The sequence below is a fragment of the Tamandua tetradactyla genome, chromosome 8 (genome assembly GCF_023851605.1).
Source record: "Tamandua tetradactyla isolate mTamTet1 chromosome 8, mTamTet1.pri, whole genome shotgun sequence".
Lineage (NCBI taxonomy): Eukaryota > Metazoa > Chordata > Mammalia > Pilosa > Myrmecophagidae > Tamandua > Tamandua tetradactyla.
In genome coordinates, this window is record NC_135334.1 from 68,185,194 (window position 1) to 68,207,189 (window position 21,996).

At 38.3% G+C, this 21,996-nt stretch overlaps 1 protein-coding gene across 1 annotated transcript in view; it reads right to left on the reverse strand.

The window, feature by feature from the left end:
- Positions 1 to 21,996, reverse strand: part of ACER3 (alkaline ceramidase 3) — a 173,649-nt gene that overhangs the window by 65,734 nt on the left and 85,919 nt on the right. The gene's annotated exons all lie outside the window — the stretch shown is intronic.

The window sequence follows — 21,996 nt, forward strand, 5'->3', positions numbered from 1 at the left end:
ATGAGTTTGAATGCCAGTTATCAGAAATAGGGCTAGAGGAGGAGGAGGAAAGAAGAACAACTATTACTACTGTTGTTTCTTTAAAAACTATTTTAAATGCTTAGAATAAACTCAATAAAAATGAGTTGCTAATAAAAGTTGCTGTCCTATGATTCCCAGGGGTGTGGAACTTCCTGGCAACATGGGACAGAGATCCTAGAGTGAGCTGAGACTCAGCATCAACGGATTGAGAAAAACCCTAGAATCAGCTGAGATTTAGCATCTAGGGATTGAGAAAACCTTCTCAACCAAAAGGGGGAAGAGGGAAATGAGACAAAGCGTCAATGGCTGAGAGATTCCAAACGGAGTTGAGAGCTTATCCTGGAGGTTATTCTTATGCATTACGTAGATATCAACTTGTTATTCAAGATGTAATGGAGAGGCTGGAGGGAACTGCCTGAAAACATGGTAGAGCTGTGTTCCAGCAGCCATGTTTCTTGAGGATGATTGTATAATGATATCGCTGTCACAATGTGACTGTGTGATTGTGAAAACCTTGTGTCTGATGCTCCTTTTATCTACCTTGTCAACAAGTGAGCAGAACATATAGAATAAAAATAAATAATAGGGGGAACAAATGCTAAAATAAATTTAGTTTGAAATGCTAGTGATAAATGAAAGCGAGGGGTAAGGGGTATGGTAGGTATAATCTTTTTTTTCTTTCCTGTGTTCGTTTTATTTTTCTATTGTCTTTTTATTTCTTTTTCTGAATTAATGCAAATGTTCTAAGAAATGATGAATATGCAACTAAGTGATGATATTGTGAATTACTGATTATATATGTTGATGTTTTATTTGGTTTGTTAATTTTTTAAATTAGTAAATAAATTTAAAAAACAAAAACAAAAAATAAGGAATGGGGGAACAAATGTTAAAATAAATTTAGTTTGAAATGGTAGTGATAAATGAAAGTGAGGGGTAAGGGGTATGGTATGTATAATCTTTTTTTTCTGTTACTGTTTTATTTCTTTTTCTGTTGTCTTTTTATTTCTTTTTCTGAATTGATGCAAATGTTCTAAGAAATAATGAATATGCAACTATGTGATGATACTGAGAATTACTGAATATATATGTAGAATGAAATTATATGTTAATGTTTTTGTTTGTTCTTAATTTTTTTTTTAATTAATAAATAAATTTTTTTAAAAAGTTGCTGTTCTAAACCAGGATGTGAAGAAGAAACTGGGAGCTAAAAAGGTGAAGGATAAAAAAAAGGGAGAGAGCTCATTCTGTGTAGTAGGATCATCCAGAGTAAAAGGAAAGATAGTGCTTTCAAACAACTGAAAGAGCTTGCTGGGACCATGGGCAATGTTGGAGCAGAGCTCCCATGATGAGGCTGGAATGATCTGTAGCAGCTGGATTAGTGCTTTTAAAGCCATGTTAAAATTTGGTTGACTTCAACTTTATCCTAATGCCTAAGCAAAGTTGTTAAAGAAAATACACACACATACACAAATACGTATGTACTTACATATGTATATACAAATACCTATATACATACATATAGAGGGATTAACATGATCAGTTTTGCATTAAAAAATTATTACTCTGGTTATAAGATGGGTAAATGTCTAAAGAAGTGGTCTCTGAACTTCGATAGGAAAAAAATTTTTAGCAACCATGTGCATATATATTTATAAATTGTATGCATACTGTTGTATTAAGGTATTACACATATTTTTAAACATGTAAAATAGAAATTTAGGAAAAAAGATGCAAAGAAGTAGCATTAAATTAGAATTTGTACAGTTTTCTTCCATTACCCCAACAGATAATTTTTCTCCCCTTCTGGAGTGTGAGCACCCTACATGGTGACTGCCAGTTTAAAAGACAAAGATTAAACTCCTTGCAAGGCACACGTGGAGTTCATGATCTGCTTTCACTCATTTCTTCTACTGCAGTTTGTAGTTCAGTCACACCTGACTGCTTATCAATGCTACATCATCAACTTCTAGTCTGTTTTGCTTTTGCTCATCTTGTGCTCATAAGGTGCTTTTATTCTGAAATACTTATCTCCTGCATTGCCCCATCCTACCTGCCCTAACCTATGTCTCTGCTTATCGAAATCCTGTACAACTTCTTGATGCATTTTATTTTTTGCATTTTATTCTTTTAAAATTTGTTTGAAATAATTTCAGATTTACAAAGAATATTACAGTATACACCTGTCAACGTTCTTCATAGTTTCACCAATTTTTAGCATTTTACTATATATATATGTGTGTGTATGTGTGTATCATGTCCCTTTACTCTTTTTTTTTTTTTTTTCCCATGGGCAGGGACTGGGAATCGAACCTGGGTCCTCTGGCACGGCAGGCAACCGTTCTTGCCTGCTGAACCACTGTGGCCCGCCCTGTCCCTTTACTCTTAATATTTCAGCGCATATTCCAGATCCATCAACTTTTAAAGCACATTCTTTTGCTTTATAAGTGATAGGTTCTTAATCCTGAAACTACTAAGTCCTGAAACTACTAAGTCAGTAGGTACTCTGGTACCTGTATTTTAAAAACCTGACAATGTTTCAATTGTACATGAAAAGCTAAAAGTCATTGTTAGATTCTGAGCTTCATAAAGGCATGATCCAGGCCTGTGGAGTTCATTAAGGAACCTCTAAAAGACATATACGAACACTTATAAAGTACTTGTTCATTGACTGATTTTTTTCTTCCCACTTCGTTACTCAGCGGTTCATATCAAAGTAAGAGTGTGTGGCGGGGGGGAGGATGGGATGTGGGGGATGCATAATGGTGAGTAGTATCCCTGAAATTCAGAAAATATAATAAGAGAGATGAGTTCTGAACAGGAAAAAAAATGTTATCTGGGTGGAACGTAGGCAATAAAAACAGAAGGGCTCCCACTGATGTGAACGGACATTCGAGAATAAACTTGGAATATGTCATTGGTAACAGAGTCCAGCAGGAGTTAGAAACAGGGTAAGATAATGGGTAATTGGAGCTGAAGGGATACAGACTGTGCAACAGGACTAGATACAAAAACTCAAAAATGGACAGCACAATAATACCTAACTGTAAAGTAATCATGTTAAAACACTGAATGAAGCTGCATCTAAGCTATAGGGTTTTTTTTGTTTGTTTGTTTGTTTGTTTTTTACTATTATTATTACTTTTATTTCTTTTCTCTATATTAACATTCTATATCTTTTTCTGTTGTGCTGCTAGTTCTTCTAAACCGATGCAATGTACTAAGAAACTATCATGCATCTATGTGATAATGTTAAGAATTACTGATTGCATATGTAGAATGGTATGATTTCTAAATGTTGGGTTAATTTCTTTTTTTTCCATTAATTAATTAATTAAAAAAAAAGAGAAACCTCAGCCTGGTAGAACCAGCCAAGCCCTTACCAGGCTCCTGACCCACCACAACTGTAAAATAATAAATCGTTACTTTAAGCCACTAAAAAAAAACAGAAGGGCTTGCTTGAGAAAGTAATATTGAGATAGACATGGAGGAATTCACAGGTAGAAAGAGTAAGGGAGAACAGACAGTTGGAAAATATAAATGGAGTTTGAATGCAGGTATGGAGATGTAGAAAATGTTTAAGGACAAGCATGTCATTCAGTTTGAATAGAAAGGAATAGAAAAAAAGGCAGAGAGATGAACTAGCAACATAAATAGGGCTTTTAAAATTTTGCAGGTAATAATACCAGTGCTAGGCATTGTACCTTATATATTCTTATTCCCAAACCTTTCTATAGCCCTATAAGGTAAGACATTATTATTCCTATTTTATATATGAAGAAAGTAGTGTTCATAAAGATTAGGAAACTGGCAAGGGTGCATAGCTGGGTAAGAGGCAGAGCTAACAATCGCAGCAAAGTCCATCTGGCCCTGAAGCCTTTCCCTGGGTCCGACCTATCCGTGGTATGAGAGGGACAGTGTTCAAAGCACAGAACCTTTATTTAGGAAAAGAATCTGTGTTGCCCTATGTCACCTGTAAGGTTAGGAAGACGTCCATATGAGAAAAAAAAAAACAGAGTCTCAGAGTAATGACAATAAAAATGGAAAAAAAGAGGTATCACAAAGACAGAACCTTAAGAGCTGTCAAATAAATAAATATGGGGACTAGAGAGGAGGAGGAAGAAAAGTAGTCAAGGATGAAACTGGTTTTGTGTTCAGAGCCTAGGAAAACTGTGGCATAGGAAACAAGCGCAAGAGGTGATTTACAAGGAAAAGGAGGAGAAGAAAGAAACTAAGAGACCTGAAATGTCCATCAGACCTCGAATGTGAAGCAGATGGGGGAAACAACCACAATTCCACATTTCACAAGTAATCAAAGGAAAATTCAGGAAACATTTTGGTCATTTCCTCTGTAATCTGTATATCAGTGATTAACTCAAGTGCTTTCCAGACATTAAAATATTGAAAAGAAAATGAGAACAAGAGGATTAACACTGATATTGAGTCTCTTTAAATGGTTATTATGTTGACCATACCAGATCTAAGGGAAAACTATAGCATGCATATGAGCTTTCATTGGGGTGGGGGTTGGGGTCAAGGTCGGGGGTGGGAGTAAAAACCCTTCTTGCTGTAAAAATAAACAAGTCATAAAAGCAAAACAGCAATAAAAATCCTACTTAGTTGGCAATAACTGTGTGATGTTTTCAGCAAAAACATTTATGAACCTCATCATGAAAATTAAGGTGTAATTCAAGACCATAAAATTCTCTTCACAAGATGACGGGATATAGGTACTTTGGAAACTATTCTCCAAAATCTACTTCTGTTTTTTTTTTTTAACTTTTTTAAAATAATTTTTTATTAATTAAAAAGAAATTACAAGAAAGAAACACAAACATCCATAATATATGCTCATTCCGTTCTACATATATAATCAGTAATTCACAATATCATCACATAGTTGCATATTCATCATCATGATCATTTCTGAGAACATTTGCATCAATTTAGAAAAAGAAATAAAAAGACAACAGAAAAATAAAACAAAAACAGAAAAAGAAAAAAAATTTTTACATACCATATTCCTTGTCCCTCCCTTTCATTGATCACTAGTATTTCAAACTGACTTTATTTTAACATTTTTCCCTCTATTATTTATTTATTTATTTATTTATTTTTCCTGAATCTACTATGTGCTTTTATTTTTTTATCCAATTTTTTTTTAATTTTTTTTAATTAATCAAAAAAAAGAAAAGAAATTAACACAACATTTAGAAATCATTCCATTCTACACATGCACTCAGTAATTCTTAGTATCATCACATAGATGTATGATCATCATTTCTTAGTACATTTGCATCGATTTAGGAAAAGAACTAGCAAAACAGCAGAAAAAGATATAGAATGTTAATATAGAGAAGAGAATTAAAATAATAATACTAATAAAATATATATATATATAAAAAAAGGAAAAAGAAAAAAACAAAAACAGAAGATACAAACAAACAAACAAACAAACAAAAAACCATATTTCAGGTGCAGCTTCATTCAGTGTTCCAACATAGTTACATTACACTTAGGTATTATTGTGCTGTCCATTTTTGAGCTTTTGTATCTAGTCCTGTTGCACAGTCTGTATCCCTTCAGCTCCAATTACCCATTATCTTATCCTGTTTCTAACTCTTACCAATGATATATTCCAAGCTGATTCTCGAATGTCGGTTCACATCAGTGGGACCATACAGTATTTGTCCTTTAGTTTTTGGCTAGACTCACTCAGCATAATGTTCTCTAGGTCCATCCATGTTATTACATGCTTCATAAGTTTAGTCTGTCTTAAAGCTGCATAATATTCCATCGTAGGTATACGCCACAGTTTGTTTAGCCACTCGTCTGTTGATGGACACTTTGGCTGTTTCCATCTCTTTGCAATTGTAGATAATGCTGCTATAAACACTGGTGTGCAAATGTCCGTCTGTGTCTTTGCCCTTAAGTCCTTTGAGTAGATACCTAGCAGTGGTATTGCTGGGTCGTAATCCATTCTGCCATTCTATGTCTTTTGATTGGGAAATTCAGTCCATTACCTTTTAGTGTTATTACTGTATGGATAATATTTTCCTCTACCATTTTGGCTTTTGTATTATATATATCATATCTGATTTTCCTTCTTTCTACACTTTACTCCATACCTCTCTCTTCCGTCTTTTCGTATCTGACTCTAGTGCTCCCTTTAGTATTTCTTGCAGAGCTGGTCTCTTGGTCACAAATTCTCTCAGTGACTTTTTGTCTATAAATGTTTTAATTTCTCCTTCATTTTTGAAGGACAATTTTGCTGGATATAGAAGTCTTGGTTGGCAGTTTTTCTCTTTTAGTAATTTAAATATATCATCCCACTGTCTTCTAGCTTCCATGGTTTCTGCTGAGAAATCTACACTTAGTCTAATTGGGTTTCCCTTGTATGTGACGGATTGTTTTTCTCTTGCTGCTTTCAAGATCCTCTCTTTCTCTTTGACCTCTGACATTCTAACTAGTAAGTGTCTTGGAGAACGCCTATTAGGGTCTATTCTCTTTGGGGTGCGCTGCACTTCTTGGATCTGTAAATTTAGGTCTTTCATAAGAGTTGGGAAATTTTCAGTGATAATTTCTTCCATTAGTTTTTCTCCTCCTTTTCCCTTCTCTTCTCCTTCTGGGACACCCACAACACGTATATTTGTGCACTTCATATTGTCATTCAGTTCCCTGATCCCCTGCTCAAGTTTTTCCATTCTTTTCCCTATAGTTTCTGTTTCTTTTTGGGATTCAGATGTTCCATCCTCCAGTTCACTAATTGTAGCTTCTGTCTCTTTAGATCTACCATTGTAGGTATCCATTGTTTTTTCCATTTTTTCTTCTTTGTCCTTCACTCCCATAAGTTCTGTGATTTGTTTTTTCAGACTTTCTGTTTCTTCTTTTTGTTCAGCCCATGTCTTCTTCATGTCCTCCCTCAATTTATTGATTTGGTTTTTGAAGAGTTTTTCCATTTCTGTTCGTATATTCAGCATTAGTTGTCTCAGCTCCTGTATCTCATTTGAACTATTGGTTTGTTCCTTTGACTGGGCCATATCTTCAATTTTCCGAGCGTCATCCATTATTTTTTGCTGGTGTCTGGGCATTTGATCAGATTTCCCTGGGTGTGGGACCCGGCTGGTTGAAAGGTTTTTCTGTGAAATCTCTGGGCTGTTTTTCTTTTCCTGCCCAGTAGGTGGCACTTGTGGCGATCGTCTGTCTGCGGGGCCCACCAGTACAAGATGCCGTGGCTCCAATCGAATCTCGCAGTCGGCCAGGGAAACTGCGCGTGGGGTGGGGGGGTTGCCGGCCGCCGCGGCTTGGGAGAGTGCCGGTCCTAATTGCCCAGCTGACCCGAAACGCCAAGTGTGACGGGAGGGCCCCGCTATCCAACGTTCCCAGTCAGACCGGGGAGCCACGTGCGTGGAGGGGACCCCAGTCGCCAGCCGCCCCGGCCGGGAAAACGCGCGCCCCTCGGGTATCTCACCGCAGCGGATTCTCCCTGCCCGTTCAGCCGTTCCAGAATGGGGTACGCTGTCTTTTTGGTCTCTGTCGTGGCTCCGGGAGCTGTTCCGTATTGTTTCTGTTTCTTCAGTTGCTTTTCTGGAGGAGGAACTAAGACCCACGCGTCTTACTAAGCCGCCATCTTCTCCGGAAGTCATCCAAAATCTACTTCTTTAATAAATAAACTTTAACAAGTGAGGGATGATCCCAAACTTAAGAGTGGACCATTTTGTTGTAAGACCATGAATCAAAGACAAAACCAGAGGGTGCCAAATAAAGTGAGTTCAAAAGCTAGAAGTACAAATACAGACATATTTAAGAATCAGACATATTTTCATTATATGAAAAGAAAAAAAGAAGGCAAGGTATGATTTCAGGTTTTATTATTAAATTCAGGAAAAGATTAAAGGAAAATATTCTACAGATATTCAATTTTATCTTTATCTAAACGGAACACATTTAAAGTGGTTATAACAACAAGGCTGTCAAGGAAAAAAATCTCCAAATCAGTTTTGATACCTCTTTTTTCCTTTTTAAATTCTGAACTATAAAGGTGGTGTAACATATTTAGTTTAAGTACATTCTTCCAACCAGAAAGCTCTGGGAAAGAGTAACTAATGTTCCCTTAAAATTAAAGTACATGATTAGTTAATTTAGACTCCAAAAACATAACTATAGATGCTGGTATGTCAAGAAGAGAATAAGACTAGGACTCAAAATGACTTGGGTTCAAGTCCCAGTTCTGCTGAACGGGCAACCTTAACTTAAATCAACTTCATATGTCTGAGCCTCAGTTTCTCACCATAAAATGTAAAATAATATTTTTTATCTCTCTCAGTAGTATAAGACTGTAATTACGATTATTACACCTTTCTTATAAAAACTTATCAGATTTTTACAAATTAAACTCCAATCTAAATTAAGTCTAACTAAATCTATATTTAGTCTAAATATTTAGTCTAAAATATTTCTGTGTGAACACTGCTGTTCCCACTTCTGTGTGTTAATATTCTGTATTGTATCCACATCAGGACTAATACTCCTATTCCCTCCGTCCCTGAAGCAGCATGTTTCTACCTAGCAATCCCAATCCTTGCCCTTGTGAACTGGGAAACCATCTGCTCTCATCGAAAGATCTTCACTTTATCACCTTTCTCTCCTGTACCAAACTCTACCTTTCTAATGAACTGTTCATATATTCTCTAATAACACCAACACCCACACCTTTGCCTCATTTACCTGTACCTCCTCAATTTTATGAGTTCTCAAAAGGACTGCTTCCACTTCCTCACTATTCTTTCACCCATTCCTCAATTCATTCATATCACTTAAACAGCCTTTTTCTGTATTCATCTTACTTAATCTGTTAATAGCATTTATTAATTAAAACCTAGTTTTCTGTGATACCCTATTAATTAGTTGCTACTTAATTAGATTCCTTTGTTGATTCCTTCAATCATAATATCTAAATCAGGGGCCACAAATTCAAATGCCCACACAGGCACTTGAGTAAAGCAGGCTAGGTAAAAGAAAAATAAGGAGCAGTGTAGACTGTGGCCAACTGGACAGAGCACTGAAGGGAACAGGTCAGGCTGATTATTTACCATGCAGGATACAGGCTCAGTGATGCTGGATCTTTGAATCCTTCAAGAGAAGGCAGACATCTGGATTTTTATGTGAAATGTTGCAATTTTTAAAATGACAACTAATTTAAAACATGGTTAAATTTTAAATTAAAACCATGTGTATAAAGTATATTGTTCCTATTGCAAAACTTTACTCAGAAAAGGTCTGTCTTCTTCCCTTTCATAATTTATGGTAGTTTATGCAGGATGGAGCCAGGCTGCTGGATTCCAGTCTCAAGTCTACCAGATCAATATTCAACCTCTCCAGTGCCTCAGTTTCTCCACCTTTACAAAGAAGACATTAACAGAACTCACTTAATAGGGTTGCTGTGAAGGTTAATAACACGTAAAGCACCTAAAGCAATGTTTGGGCCCATAGTAAAGAATTTATGTTCTGTGTTCATAAATAAAGAATTGCTGTTTATATCTTTACTTTAAAATTTATCATTTAATATTTTAGTATGAGAAAGTATTAGCTTTCAAAAATACTTTAAACTGATTAATTTCTTCTGATAGTTTTTCTGTTAAACTAAATTTTAATTTATTTGAAAAACTGTTATGATCTGTCATCTTTCAGCCAGATGTCCCATTAGTTGCTAAGTAAACAATTTAGAAGTCTATAAAAGATCTTCAGAGAATATGCATAAGAATGTTTTATCACGTCTTTTTCTTTGGTGGTAGTAGATTAAAAAAACAAAGAAAAAAAACCATGTGCAAGTCAGATTCTGCCTTTGAGCACAAACTTGTGATATTTATGTCCATTCCTAGGCCCTTTTCTCTCTATATATTTTTTCCCTCAGTGATCTCTTCAATTCCCATAGCTTTAAATATGAGCTTTATGACAACAATGCCTAAGCTTCACTTCTGAACTCCAACTTCACACATCCAAATACCTATCTGACTCTTTAATGTCTCACAGACATTTCACATTTAAAACTGAGCATAATCCAAAGAGAATGCCAGATCTTCCTTCCAAATCCCTATTTTAGTCTTCACTGTCTCAATTAATGGAATGCTTATCTATCAAACCAGAAACCTGAAAGTCATTTTCGAAAATCTTTCCTTTCTTTCAGCCCCCACCTTTAATGCCTTAAGTGAGCCCCAGAGGCACCTCTTCCATACTATATCTTGAGTTACCCATTTCTCTCCATCTGTCCTCATCTAAGCCACTATCATCTGTCACTTGGACTACTGCAATAGCCTCTATTTACTGGTTTCCCAGCCTGCACTCTTGCTATTCACCAACCCATTCTCTACAGAGCAGTTAGAGTGAAATTTTAAAAACAAATAGGAGAGGAGCTTCCAAAAGGGAGGATTAGGCAGGGGGTAGCAGACCCACATCTCTCCCAAAAGCAGTAAGTACCCAGGAGGAAACTCCAAATAAACTGTTTGGGGATCCAGTGACCATGGGCAGTCAGTACAATGCCCAGGGAAATGCGGGACAAAGAGACTGAGAAACGGTGTCTGGAGACTGTGAATAATTCCATCTGTAGCTCCTAGTACCCATCCCCCAGGAGGGAAACAGTGGTGGGTGTCCTGATCCTTGCCTGCAGGGTGGCTGCAAAATGGAATGGATGCAGGAGTCCTCCACAACAAATGCAAAGGAGGATACAGCCCAAGACAGAGCCAGATACTGGCTGGTGAAGTTAGAACATGGATCCTGTAGTTTCAGCCCCTCCCAGTGAAACGATACCAGACACCGTTTGATCTGGCAAAAAGCCATTAACAGCCTGCCTCGATAGGGCTGAGGAACATAGGCAGCTAAAGGGCACCATCTGCTGGCTAGGCCAGAAAGTGCAACCTGGTGACGGAATAAAATATAGGAAGGGCGTTTCTAAATCTTTACAAATTCTCTCCAGGGTCCCTTGGATGTGATCTATGACTCCTGCATGAGTACCTGGTCCTGTTTTGGCTGGATGTACTGACAGTTCAACAGTGAAAGAACAGTCTTAATACAAACTCGATCAACAACAAAGTCCAAGACAAGAGAGAGAAACCAACCTTCAAGAATAAAGCCATCAAGATAATTAGATGACCAGATCGCAGCAAAAAATCTGAAGGCATATTAAAAGATGAGAAGAGGGCGGGCCACGGTGGCTCAGCAGGCAAGAATGCTTGCCTGTGATGCCAGAGGACCCGGGTTCAATTTCCGGTGCCTGCCCATGTGAAAAAAAAAAAAAAAAAAAGATGAGAAGATACAAACTCCATTAAAGTAACAAATTAAAAAGTCAGATGGCACACGGAAATTGGAACAACAAATCAAAAATTTTCAAACAAATCTTAATCAATGCAAGGAGATGACTAAAGAGATAAAGGATATTAAAACAACAATAGATCAGCATAAAGAGGAAACTGAAAGCATACAAAGAAAAAACCCCAGATCTAATGGAAATGAAAGACACTACAGATGAAATTAGAAATACACTAGAGAGTTTGTCCTCCAGAGCAGCTAGTAAATAACAAGGAACTGTATAGAATAACCGTTGTGGGGACACCAGTGACTGGACACACATCTCACACCAACCTGGAACAGGTGAAACAGCTCAGATCCCTCAAAGAACTGTAAGTTTCGCAAGCTGTGGAGGCTGGCACCCCTCCCCCATGGGCACAGCAAGCTGATTTCCCAAGGTGGGAGGAAACAGACTTTACCAGTAGCAAGGAATCAGCTCAACAAGGCTCTAATTGCAGAATTAATTAACAAATTTTGATTGCTGAAAATAGGCCCTAAGAACAGATAAACCTGCAGTAAGCACTAAAGGAACCAGGAGATCCTAACCCCACACCCAAGCAGACAGGGAGCAAGGCTGACAAAAAAAAAAAAAAAAAAAGATGCTCTTTGAGTTGGACAGCACAAAATACTGGAAAAAGGCTGGACCCCAAGAAAAGGGGGCACACAGAGTTACCTACCAACTCCACCTTTTAATTGGCAAACTTGGGGTGCAGAGGTCTGGCTCTGAAAAGACTTTTATTGAGTTTTTTTTTTTAACTTCTTAACACCTCATGAGATAGAACTGCACGCACTCTCAGGCTTCAGCACTGCCCCAAGTAAGGGTGGAATTAAGACATGTCTGAGAGACAAAGTAAATAGTCAGGTGAATGAGGACAATTCCGTAAAGGCTGTATTTTCCTAAGAAAAGGTGGGGGGCAGGTTCCAGCTCAAGCGGTGGCTCTCCTTCAGGGAATTCAGGCCACAGGGGCTGGAAAACAAAAGCAACCCAAGCCAGCTTTCCACCTCAGAGGTAGACAGAGGTCTCAACCACATGCTGGCAGGGAGAGGCTGCAGAAATTAAAGGTGCCACATCACTCTACCCTGATGGGAAGCTCTGGGTAGACATGTCCCATATGCTGGGCAGGAAAGGAAAAACACAGAAAGTCTGACAATCGCTGAGACTCACCCTCAGAGAAACCTGATACTGGCAACTCTCTCCTGAGATGTGGGCCTGTCTGGTCTGGGAAAATCTTACTGGGATCATCACATCTGAAGAGACTCTCCTCAAAAAAAATGGCTCCATATAGGCAGGGCAAGAAACAGAAAAATAAGAGTTGAAAAATTCTGATCAGTTAAACAGAACCTATGCTAGAGGTCTAGAATAAGTTGAACTGAATGCCAAAGAACAGATAGAGAACAAAGCTATCCAACAAGAAAACCCTAGGTAAAAGAGTAAAAACAACTTTCAGAAGAAACTAATTAAGGAAATCAAAGGCCTAAAAGCCAGCAAAAAATCGAACGTCTGGCCCAGCCAAAGGAACAAACCAACACTTCAAATGACATTCGGGAGTTGAAACAACTAATTCAGGATATTTGAACAGACATGCAAAATCTCATCAAAAATCTAATTAATGAGTTGAGGGAAGATATGGCAAAAGAGACAAAGGATATAAAGGAGACATGGAGCAACAGAAAGAACTCAAAAGTTTGAAAAAACAAATCACAGCACTTATGCAGATGAAGGGCACAACAGAAGAGATGAAAAACACAATGGGGGCGGGCCGCGGTGGCTCAGCGGGCAAAGTGCTTGCCTGCTATGCCGGAGGACCTCGGTTCGATTCCCGGCCCCAGCCCATGTAACAAAAACGGAGAAACAGAATACAATAAAAAACAAGAAAATGTTTAAAAATGTTTCCCTTTCTTCCTTCCTTCCTTCCTTCTATCCTTCCTTCCTTCTCTCTGTCTTTCCTTTAAAAAAAAAAAAAATAAAAAAATAAAAAAAAAAAAACACAATGGACACCTACAACAGTAGATTTTAAGAGGCAGAAGAAAGGATGGGTGAAGTTGAGGACAGGACTTTTGAAGTCCTACACACAAAAGAAAAGATAGGGGAAAAGAATGGGAAAATATGAGCAGGGTCTCAGGGAACTGAATGGCAACATGATGACACAAATATACATGTTAGGGATGACCCAGAAGGAAAAGAGAAGGGAAAAGGAGCAGAAAGACTAATAGAGGTAATAATCACAGAAAATTCCCCATCTCTTATGAAAGACATAAAATTACAGATCCAAGAAATGCAGCATGCCCAAAAAGAATAGATCCAAATAGACCTACTCCACTTACAGACTGTCAAATGTCAAAGACAAAGAGAATTTTGAAAGCAGGAAGAGAAAAACAATCCATCACATACAGGATCGATAAGACTATGTGTGGAGTTCTCAGCAGAAACCATGGAGGCGAGAAGGCAGTCGTACGATATATTTAAGATTCTGAAAGAGAACAGCTACAACCAATAATTCTATACCCAGCAAAACTGTCCTTTGCAAATGAATTGCACAGAACGTCCAATTCTCCTGTCCTCATACACTTATCAACCTACAGATTTTTAATAGGCAAAACTAAAGTTGTTTCATTTCTGCACACAAACAACAGAGGGTTTCAGCAGTTGTGCACAGTAATTTTATTGCTGGTTTGTTTGTGGTATGTACGCTGTTGTCCTACTTGATGATAATAATTAACCCTATCATTTGTGATATGAAAAATCTATAAGAGTATTAAAAGCACCGGTAGGAAGATACACATATTTCACTGAAAATAAAAGTAAAAGTAATAAGGTAATTGAACCGGTGAAAAACGATGACAGTTGGGTAAGGGATAAATCATTTTTATTTATTTATTTATTTTGCATGGGCAGGCACTGGGAATTGAACCCGGGTCTCCGGCATGGCAGGTGAGAACTCTGCCTGCTACGCCACTGTGGCCCGCCCAGATAAATCATTTTAAATCAGTAACAGTATGGAAAGACAAATATCCAATACAGCATGAGAAAAATTATTGCTCCTATGCAACCCTCCAAACATGTGATGCTTGAATTTTTTTCACATTCAAAAATACATTTTGGTGCTGTAAATTACATTAATGCCACACCATCGTCATGACCATCCATTACTAAAATTTTTCCATCATCCCAAATAAAAATTATCTGCAGTAACTACCCATTTTCCACCCCACCCAGTCCCTGGTCAACAAAATTCTAGATTATGATTCTATCAATTTGCATATTATAATTATTTCATACCAGTGAGATTATACCATACTTAGCCTTTTAGGACAAAAGCTTATCTCACTCAATATGATGTCTTCAGGGTTCACGAGGTTGCTGTATGTATTTGAACTTCATCCCTTACATGGCAGAATAATATTCCATTGTGCATACATGCCACATTTTGTTTAGCCATTCACTGGTTCATGGACATTTGAGTTGCTTCCATCTTTAGGCAAGTGTGAATGATGCCTTTATGAACCTCGGGATGCAGATATCTGTTCTAGTCTGTTTTTAATTTTGGGTATATATATAGATAGATAGATAGATAGATAGACAGATGTGGGATTATGGGATCATATGGTAATTCTACACTTAACTTTTTGAGGAAATGCCAAACTATCTTCCACAGTGGCCAAATCATTTTGCATCCCCACCAACAATAAATGAGTGTTCCTATTTCTCCACATCCTCTCTAACATTCATAATTTTCCATTTTTTGTAAGTAGCCATAAAAAAAATGAAGGGGAGATTAAAATATTTTCAGAGAAATAGTCACAGAGAATTTGTGATTAAGAGATCAGCTCTACATGAAATACTAAAAGGAGAACTAGAGGTGGACAGAAAAAGACATGAGAGAAAGGTCTGGAGAAGAGTGTACTAATGAAGAATATCAGTAAAGGTAAAAAGAGAAAAAAAGATACGACACATAAAACACAAAAGACAAAATGGTAGAAAAAGTACCGTCTTTACAGTAATAACATTAAATGTTAAAGGATTAAACTCCACAAGCAAAAGACACAGACTGGGAGAATGGATTAAAAAACAGGACTCGTTTATGTGCTGTCTATAGGAGACACACTTTAGACCCAAGGACAAAAACAGATTGAAAGTGAAAGGCTGGAAAAAGATTTTACACAAACAAAACCCAGAAAAGGCAGGGGGTAGCTACACTAAAATCTGACAAATTAGACTTCAAATGTAAGGCAATTAAAAGACAGAAAGAAGAACACTATGTATTAATAAAAGGAACAATTCAACAAGAAGACATAACAATCATAAATATATATGCACTGAGCCAAAATCCATTAGACAAACACTGACAACACTGAAGGGTGAAGGAGACACTTCTACCAGAATAGCTAGAGACTTCAACTCCCTGCTTTCATCAACGGATAGAACATCTGTCTGTTGCAATGAAGACATTTCACAGAATTAAATCCTGAGCACATTAGCTGCATCCACAGCTGATTCCATTTGTAATCAGTCAAGGGGAGTGTCTTCTGCAATGAGTGATGCTTAATCTAATCACTGGAAGCCTTTTAAGGAAGATTCAGAAGAGACAGGTTCTCTTCCTGCTTTGGCTAGCAGGCCTCTCCTGCGGAGTTCGTCCAGACCCTTCATCGGAATCATTGGCTTCACAGCCTGCCCTGTGGATTTTGGACCCTGCATTGCCATGGTCACGTGAGACACTTTTATAATTTTATGTTTGCGAGTGTTCCCTGTTGATTCTGTTTTTCTAGAGAACCCGAACTAATACACCATGATAAAAAAAAAGAGAAAAAAAAAACATGATTATCTTGATTGATGGAGAAAAGGCATTTGATAAAATTCAACATCCTTTCTTTATAAAAACACTTGAAAGGATAGGAATAGAAGGGAACTTACTCAACATGATAAAGGGAATATATGAAAAAGCCACAGCCAACACCATCGTCAATGGGGAAAGACTGAAAACTTTCCCTCTAAGATCAGCAACAGGACAAGGATGCCCACTGTCACCACTGTTACTCAACACTGTGCTGAAAGTTCTAGCCAGAACAATTAAAGGGGCAAGCCATGGTGGCTCAGCAGGCAGAGTTCTCGCCTGCCATGCTGGAGACCTGGGTTCGCTTCCCAGTGCCTGCCCATGTAAAAAATAAAAATAAAAATAAATAAAAGATATCAAAATTGGAAAGGAAGAAGTAAAACTCTCACTGTTTTCAGATGACATGAAATCATATATCTAAAATCCTGAAAAATCTACAGCTAAGCTAGTAGAGCTTAAGTATAGCAACTAAGTACAGCAAAGTGGCAGGGTACAAGAGCAATACCCAAAACTCAATAGTGTTTCTATATATTAGTAATGAACAATCTGAGGAGATGATGAAGAAAAAAATTCCATTTATACTAATAACCAAAATAATAAAATATTTAGGAATAAACTTAACTACGGACACAAAAGACTATACACAGAAAATTACAATAAATTGCTAAAAGAAATCATGGAAGACCTAAAGAAATGGAAGGGTATACTGTGGTCATGGATTGTAAGACTAAATGTAGTTAAGATGTCAATTTTACCCAAATTGATTTATAGATTCAATGTAATACCAATCAAAATTCCAACAACTTACTTTGCAGAGATAGAAAAAACAATAACCAAATTTATTTGGAAGGGCAGTGTGCTCCACATAGCTAAAAATATCTTGAGAGAGAAAAATGAAGTAGGAGGTCTCACACTACCTGATTTTAAAGCATACTATGAAGCTACAGTGGTCAAAACAGCATGGTACTGACATAAAAATAGGTATACTGACAAATGGAATCAAATTCAGTGTTCAAATATAGACCCTCTCTTCTATGGACAACTGACCTTTGAAGGGCTGGGCATATATATGGAAAGCTACAGGATAAAGACTGAGACAGTATAACTTAGGAATGCATAGAGTGGTTAATAATGATGATTAAATGTACAAATATAAGGATGTTTTTCATGTGGGAGAACAAATGAATGTCAACACTGCAAGGTGTTGAAAATGGAATGGTATACAGGAAAAAAATACAATCAATGCAAGGTAGGGTCTATAGTCAACAGTAACATTGTAATATGCTTCCATTGAATGTAACAATGATAAAAGGTCAATTTTATAAAGTAATCAAGCCAACCCAAGTGGGACTGAACAGCCTCTTAAATAGAGTTTGTTTGGAGAACTGGATATCCATATGCAAAAGAATGATAAAGAATCCATATCTCACACCCTATACCAAAATTAACTCAAAATTAACTCAAAATGGATGAAAGACCTAACCATCAGAGCTAAGACATAAAAATTTTAGAAGAAAATGTAGGAAAGTATCTTATAAATCTCATGATAGGAGATGGTTTCCTAGACTTGACACCAAAAGCACGAGCAATGAAAGAAGAAATAGATAAAGGGGATTTCCTCAAATTAAACACTTTTATGCACCAAAGAACTTTGCCAGGAAAGTAAAAAAGCAGCCTAGGCAATGGGTGGCAATATTTTGAAACCATATATCAAATAACAGTTTTATATCCAGAATATATAAAGAGATTCTAGAACTCAATAACGAAAAGACAAACAACCCAATTAAAAAATGGGTAAAAGACATGAGCAGAAACTTTTAAGAGGAAATACAAATGACTAAAAGGCATATGAAAAGACATTCAACTTCACTGACTATCAGGGAAATGCAAATCAAAACCACAATGAGAGCTCTAGAAGGGCCATTATTTAAAAAAAACAACAGAAAACAGCAAGTGCTGGAGAGGATGTAGAGAAAGAGGCATACTTATTCATGTTGGTGAGAATGTAAAATGGTGCTACCACTCTGGAGAGCAGTTTGGCAGTTCCTCAGGAAGCTAAGTATAGAACTACCATATGATCCAGCAATCCATTACTAGGTAAACATTCAGAGGAACTGAAGGCAAGGACGCAAATGGATATTTGCACACCCATGGTCATCGCAACATCTTTAGAACTGCCAAGAGATGGAAACAGTTCAAATGTCCATCAATGGACGAGTGGCTAAACAAGCTGTGGTATATACACATGGTGGAATATTATGCAGCTGTAAGGCAGAATAACATCAGGAAGTTTTTAACAACAAGAATGAACCCTTAGGACATTATGTTGAATGAAATTAGCCAGGAACAAAAAGACAATACTGTATGGTCTCACTAATATGAATTAACATTAATGAGGAAACTATGAGAGTTAAAGTTAAGGACACAGGTTATCAAGAGATAGAAAGAGGGTAGAGATTGGGCATTTAGTGCTGAAAGAGTATAGAATGTGCAACAGAATTGATTGTAAAAATTCAGAAATGGATAGCACAACACTAACTGATGGCAGTACAATAATATAAGTACACTGAATGAAGCCAAATGTGAGTATGGTTGAGGGAGGACTGGGGGCACATAGGGAAAGCTAGAGGATAAAGACTGAGACAATATAACTTAGGAATGCCTAGAGTGGACAATGATGATGATTAAATGTACAAATAAAAGGGCGTTTTTCATGAGGGAGAACAAATGAATGTCAATACTGCAAGGTGTTGAAAATGGGATGGCATACAGGAAAAAATACAATCAATGCAAGCTAGGGTCTATAGTCAACAGTAACTTTGTAAATAGGTTTCCACTGAATGTAACAAAGACATTTTGCCAAAACTAAATGTCCACAAGCCGGGGATATGAGGGAGGGTTATGGAATTCTTTGCAGAAGAAAAGGACATGTCTTCATTTAGATTGTGATGTTGAAGGCATGGTTATGTAATTATATCAGGAACCATTGACTGTTTTTACTTAGGTTGAGTTATATGATGAGTGAATAAAAGTATTTAAAAATGAACAGAGAGAAACAAGTGTTGGAGAAAATGTGGAGAAAGAGATGTACCTATTCACTGTTGATAGGGAATCTGAGAGGTGCAGCCCCTCTGGAAGGCAGTATGATGGTTTCCACTGGAGGCTAGGGGTTGCCATATAATACTGAAACCCTGTTCCTAGGTATACCTAGGACACAGAGTGGGACACAGACATTTGCACACTGGTGTTTATGACAGCAGTGTTTGAGACTTGCAATGGGTCAAGGGGGCCTAAGGTTACAATGACCGAGGAATGCAAGGGGGAACTGTGGTGTATTCATACAATGGACTTCTGAAAGACTGCAAAAAGGAATGAAGTTGTGAGGCATGCAACTAGGTGAATGTAACTTGAGGACACTATAGTATGTTGAAAGAAATGTCAGAAACAAAAAAGACAAATATTATCATGCCTCACTCATTTGAACCAACTATAATATACAAATTCACAGAACTGAAGTCGAGAGCATGGGTTATCAGATTGGGGCCTATTATAAAGGGTCCTAAATTGTAACATCTATTCTCAAGTTATGACTGTTACTTCTAAATTCTAAGATACTGAGATATTTGTATATAACCTGGTTGTTCCCTGAAACTTCAGGTATTTATGTGACAATTGAGATTTGGAATCAGAGCTCTGAAGCTATGAAAGCGAGCATTACCCCATAAAGCATCTGTCAAAAAAGTTGAAAAAAGGATGGGACTTAGAAAAGAGATAAGAATGAAGCTGATCTGGATAGGACTAAGGTAAATCAGAATACAGGGTAAAGGATGTTATGCCCCATATTTCAAAACCTGAACTTCTGTGTGAGACCAAGGAAGAGATGTTTATTTGGTGCAAAATTTATATTTTGGGTAGCACATTATCTAATTGAACTTATATGGTCAATATATATGAACACCATAATTACATGGACTCTCGAATAGGGCATGAGATCTTGCCAGTTGGTACTGGTTAATGTGATGCCCTGTTACATCCCAGAACAATTTGGGCAGAGGTTAAAAAAGTATTTGCAAAGTTCTCTTGGGGGACTGGGGAGAAGTGTGAAATGAAATATTAAACTTCCCCATCTGGGAATTCCTGATACTACTGCAAGCAGTGGAGACAATCAATTCAACAGGCTGAGTCCTTATCTCGGGGTTTGCTCCTATGAAACTTATTCCTGCAAAGGAGAAGCTAAGCCTATTAACAATTAGGCCTAAGAGTCACCCCCAGAGAACTTCCTATTGCTCAGATGCGGCCTCTATCTCTAAGCCAACTCAGCAAGGAAATGCACTGCCCCGCTCCCACCCTGAATCCCCATGTGAGACAGGACTCCCAGGGGTGTAAATCTTTCTGGGAACGTGGGACCTAACTCCCAAGGATAAGCCTGGGCCTGGCATCTTTAAAAAAGAATTGGAGGTTCCAGGAAAATGGCTGAATAAGGTAGATTGAGTTCAGCCCTGCTCCAAGGAAAAGATAGAGAAAGGACGAGAGGGTGACTGAGATGCTGATGTAAGAGTGTAACTGACCTAGGAGAGCCTTCTGCACTACATAGGGTGGCCCTAATTGCAAAAGCTGAGGAACTGAGAAGCAGAAAACCGGTCCTGTTGAAGAAGTACGGAGCCCACAGGACTGCATGGACAGAGAGACGGAGACTAGGAAGTAAGCCAAGCCACATTCCTTGAATGCATTACCCTCACCAGTGCATGACCTGCAACTCACCCCATATTCCACGCACCTGAACCAGTCACCTGCTCGCACTCCCCATGCTCTAAGCCCCTCAACCCACCAACACCTGGCCCATGTACCTACCCCACACACCCACCCCAAGTATAGTCCAACCCACCTTTCCTGCACCCTTCCAGAGCACTGCCTACCCCTCCCTGCTCCCTGCAGGCTGTCACCAGCACATAAAGGCTGCAGGCTCAAACCTCCATACCAAGCCTATGCCCACCCCCTGCCCATAGTGTCCCACAGTCTCACCCCATGCCCCTAAGCTACATGCATTAGTTTACAGCACTCTTAGACGTGCGCATGCTCTCAGCCCCCAATCACATCCTTCACCTTTGAGAACAAAAGTTTACAGCACTCCTAGGCCTGCACATGCACATGGCCCTCAGTCAAGCTTCCCAGCTGAGAAAGCACTGACCTACGCAGCTAGTCACATCTGCCCCCAGCCCATGAAAGCATAAGCAAACCTGCCACCATAGCTATGCAAATGTGCACAAAGGGCCCTGTGCCCTACACCAGTGCACACCAGGATTAGGCCCCAAGACCTGTACACCCACACAGCTACATCCTCCCTGGACTTTGGGCACCCACATTCACAAGCACCAGTATAACACCCCCAAGTACACATCCATCTTGCAAACACAAAGCTTTAGACTACTGAAGGAAATCAACCCCCAAAGTAAATCAATCAAGATATTTACATGCAATGTGCATTTGGGGTGTGGCCAAGATGGCAGCTTAGCAATGTGCGTGTTTTAGTTCGTCCTCCAGAACAACTACTAAATAACCAGAAACAGTACAGAATAGCTCCCGGAGCCATGTCAGTGACCAGACACACAGCGTACCCCAGTCTGAACCAGCTGGACTGGCTACGAGACTCCCCAGAACCATGAGTTCCCAAACCCATGGTGGCCAGAGCCCCTCCCCCACAGGCTGCTTCCTAGAGGGGAAAGGAAACAGACTTTACCAGCAACAGGGGCTGAGCCCAACCAAACACCAATTGTGGAATTAACTAACAAATTATGACTAC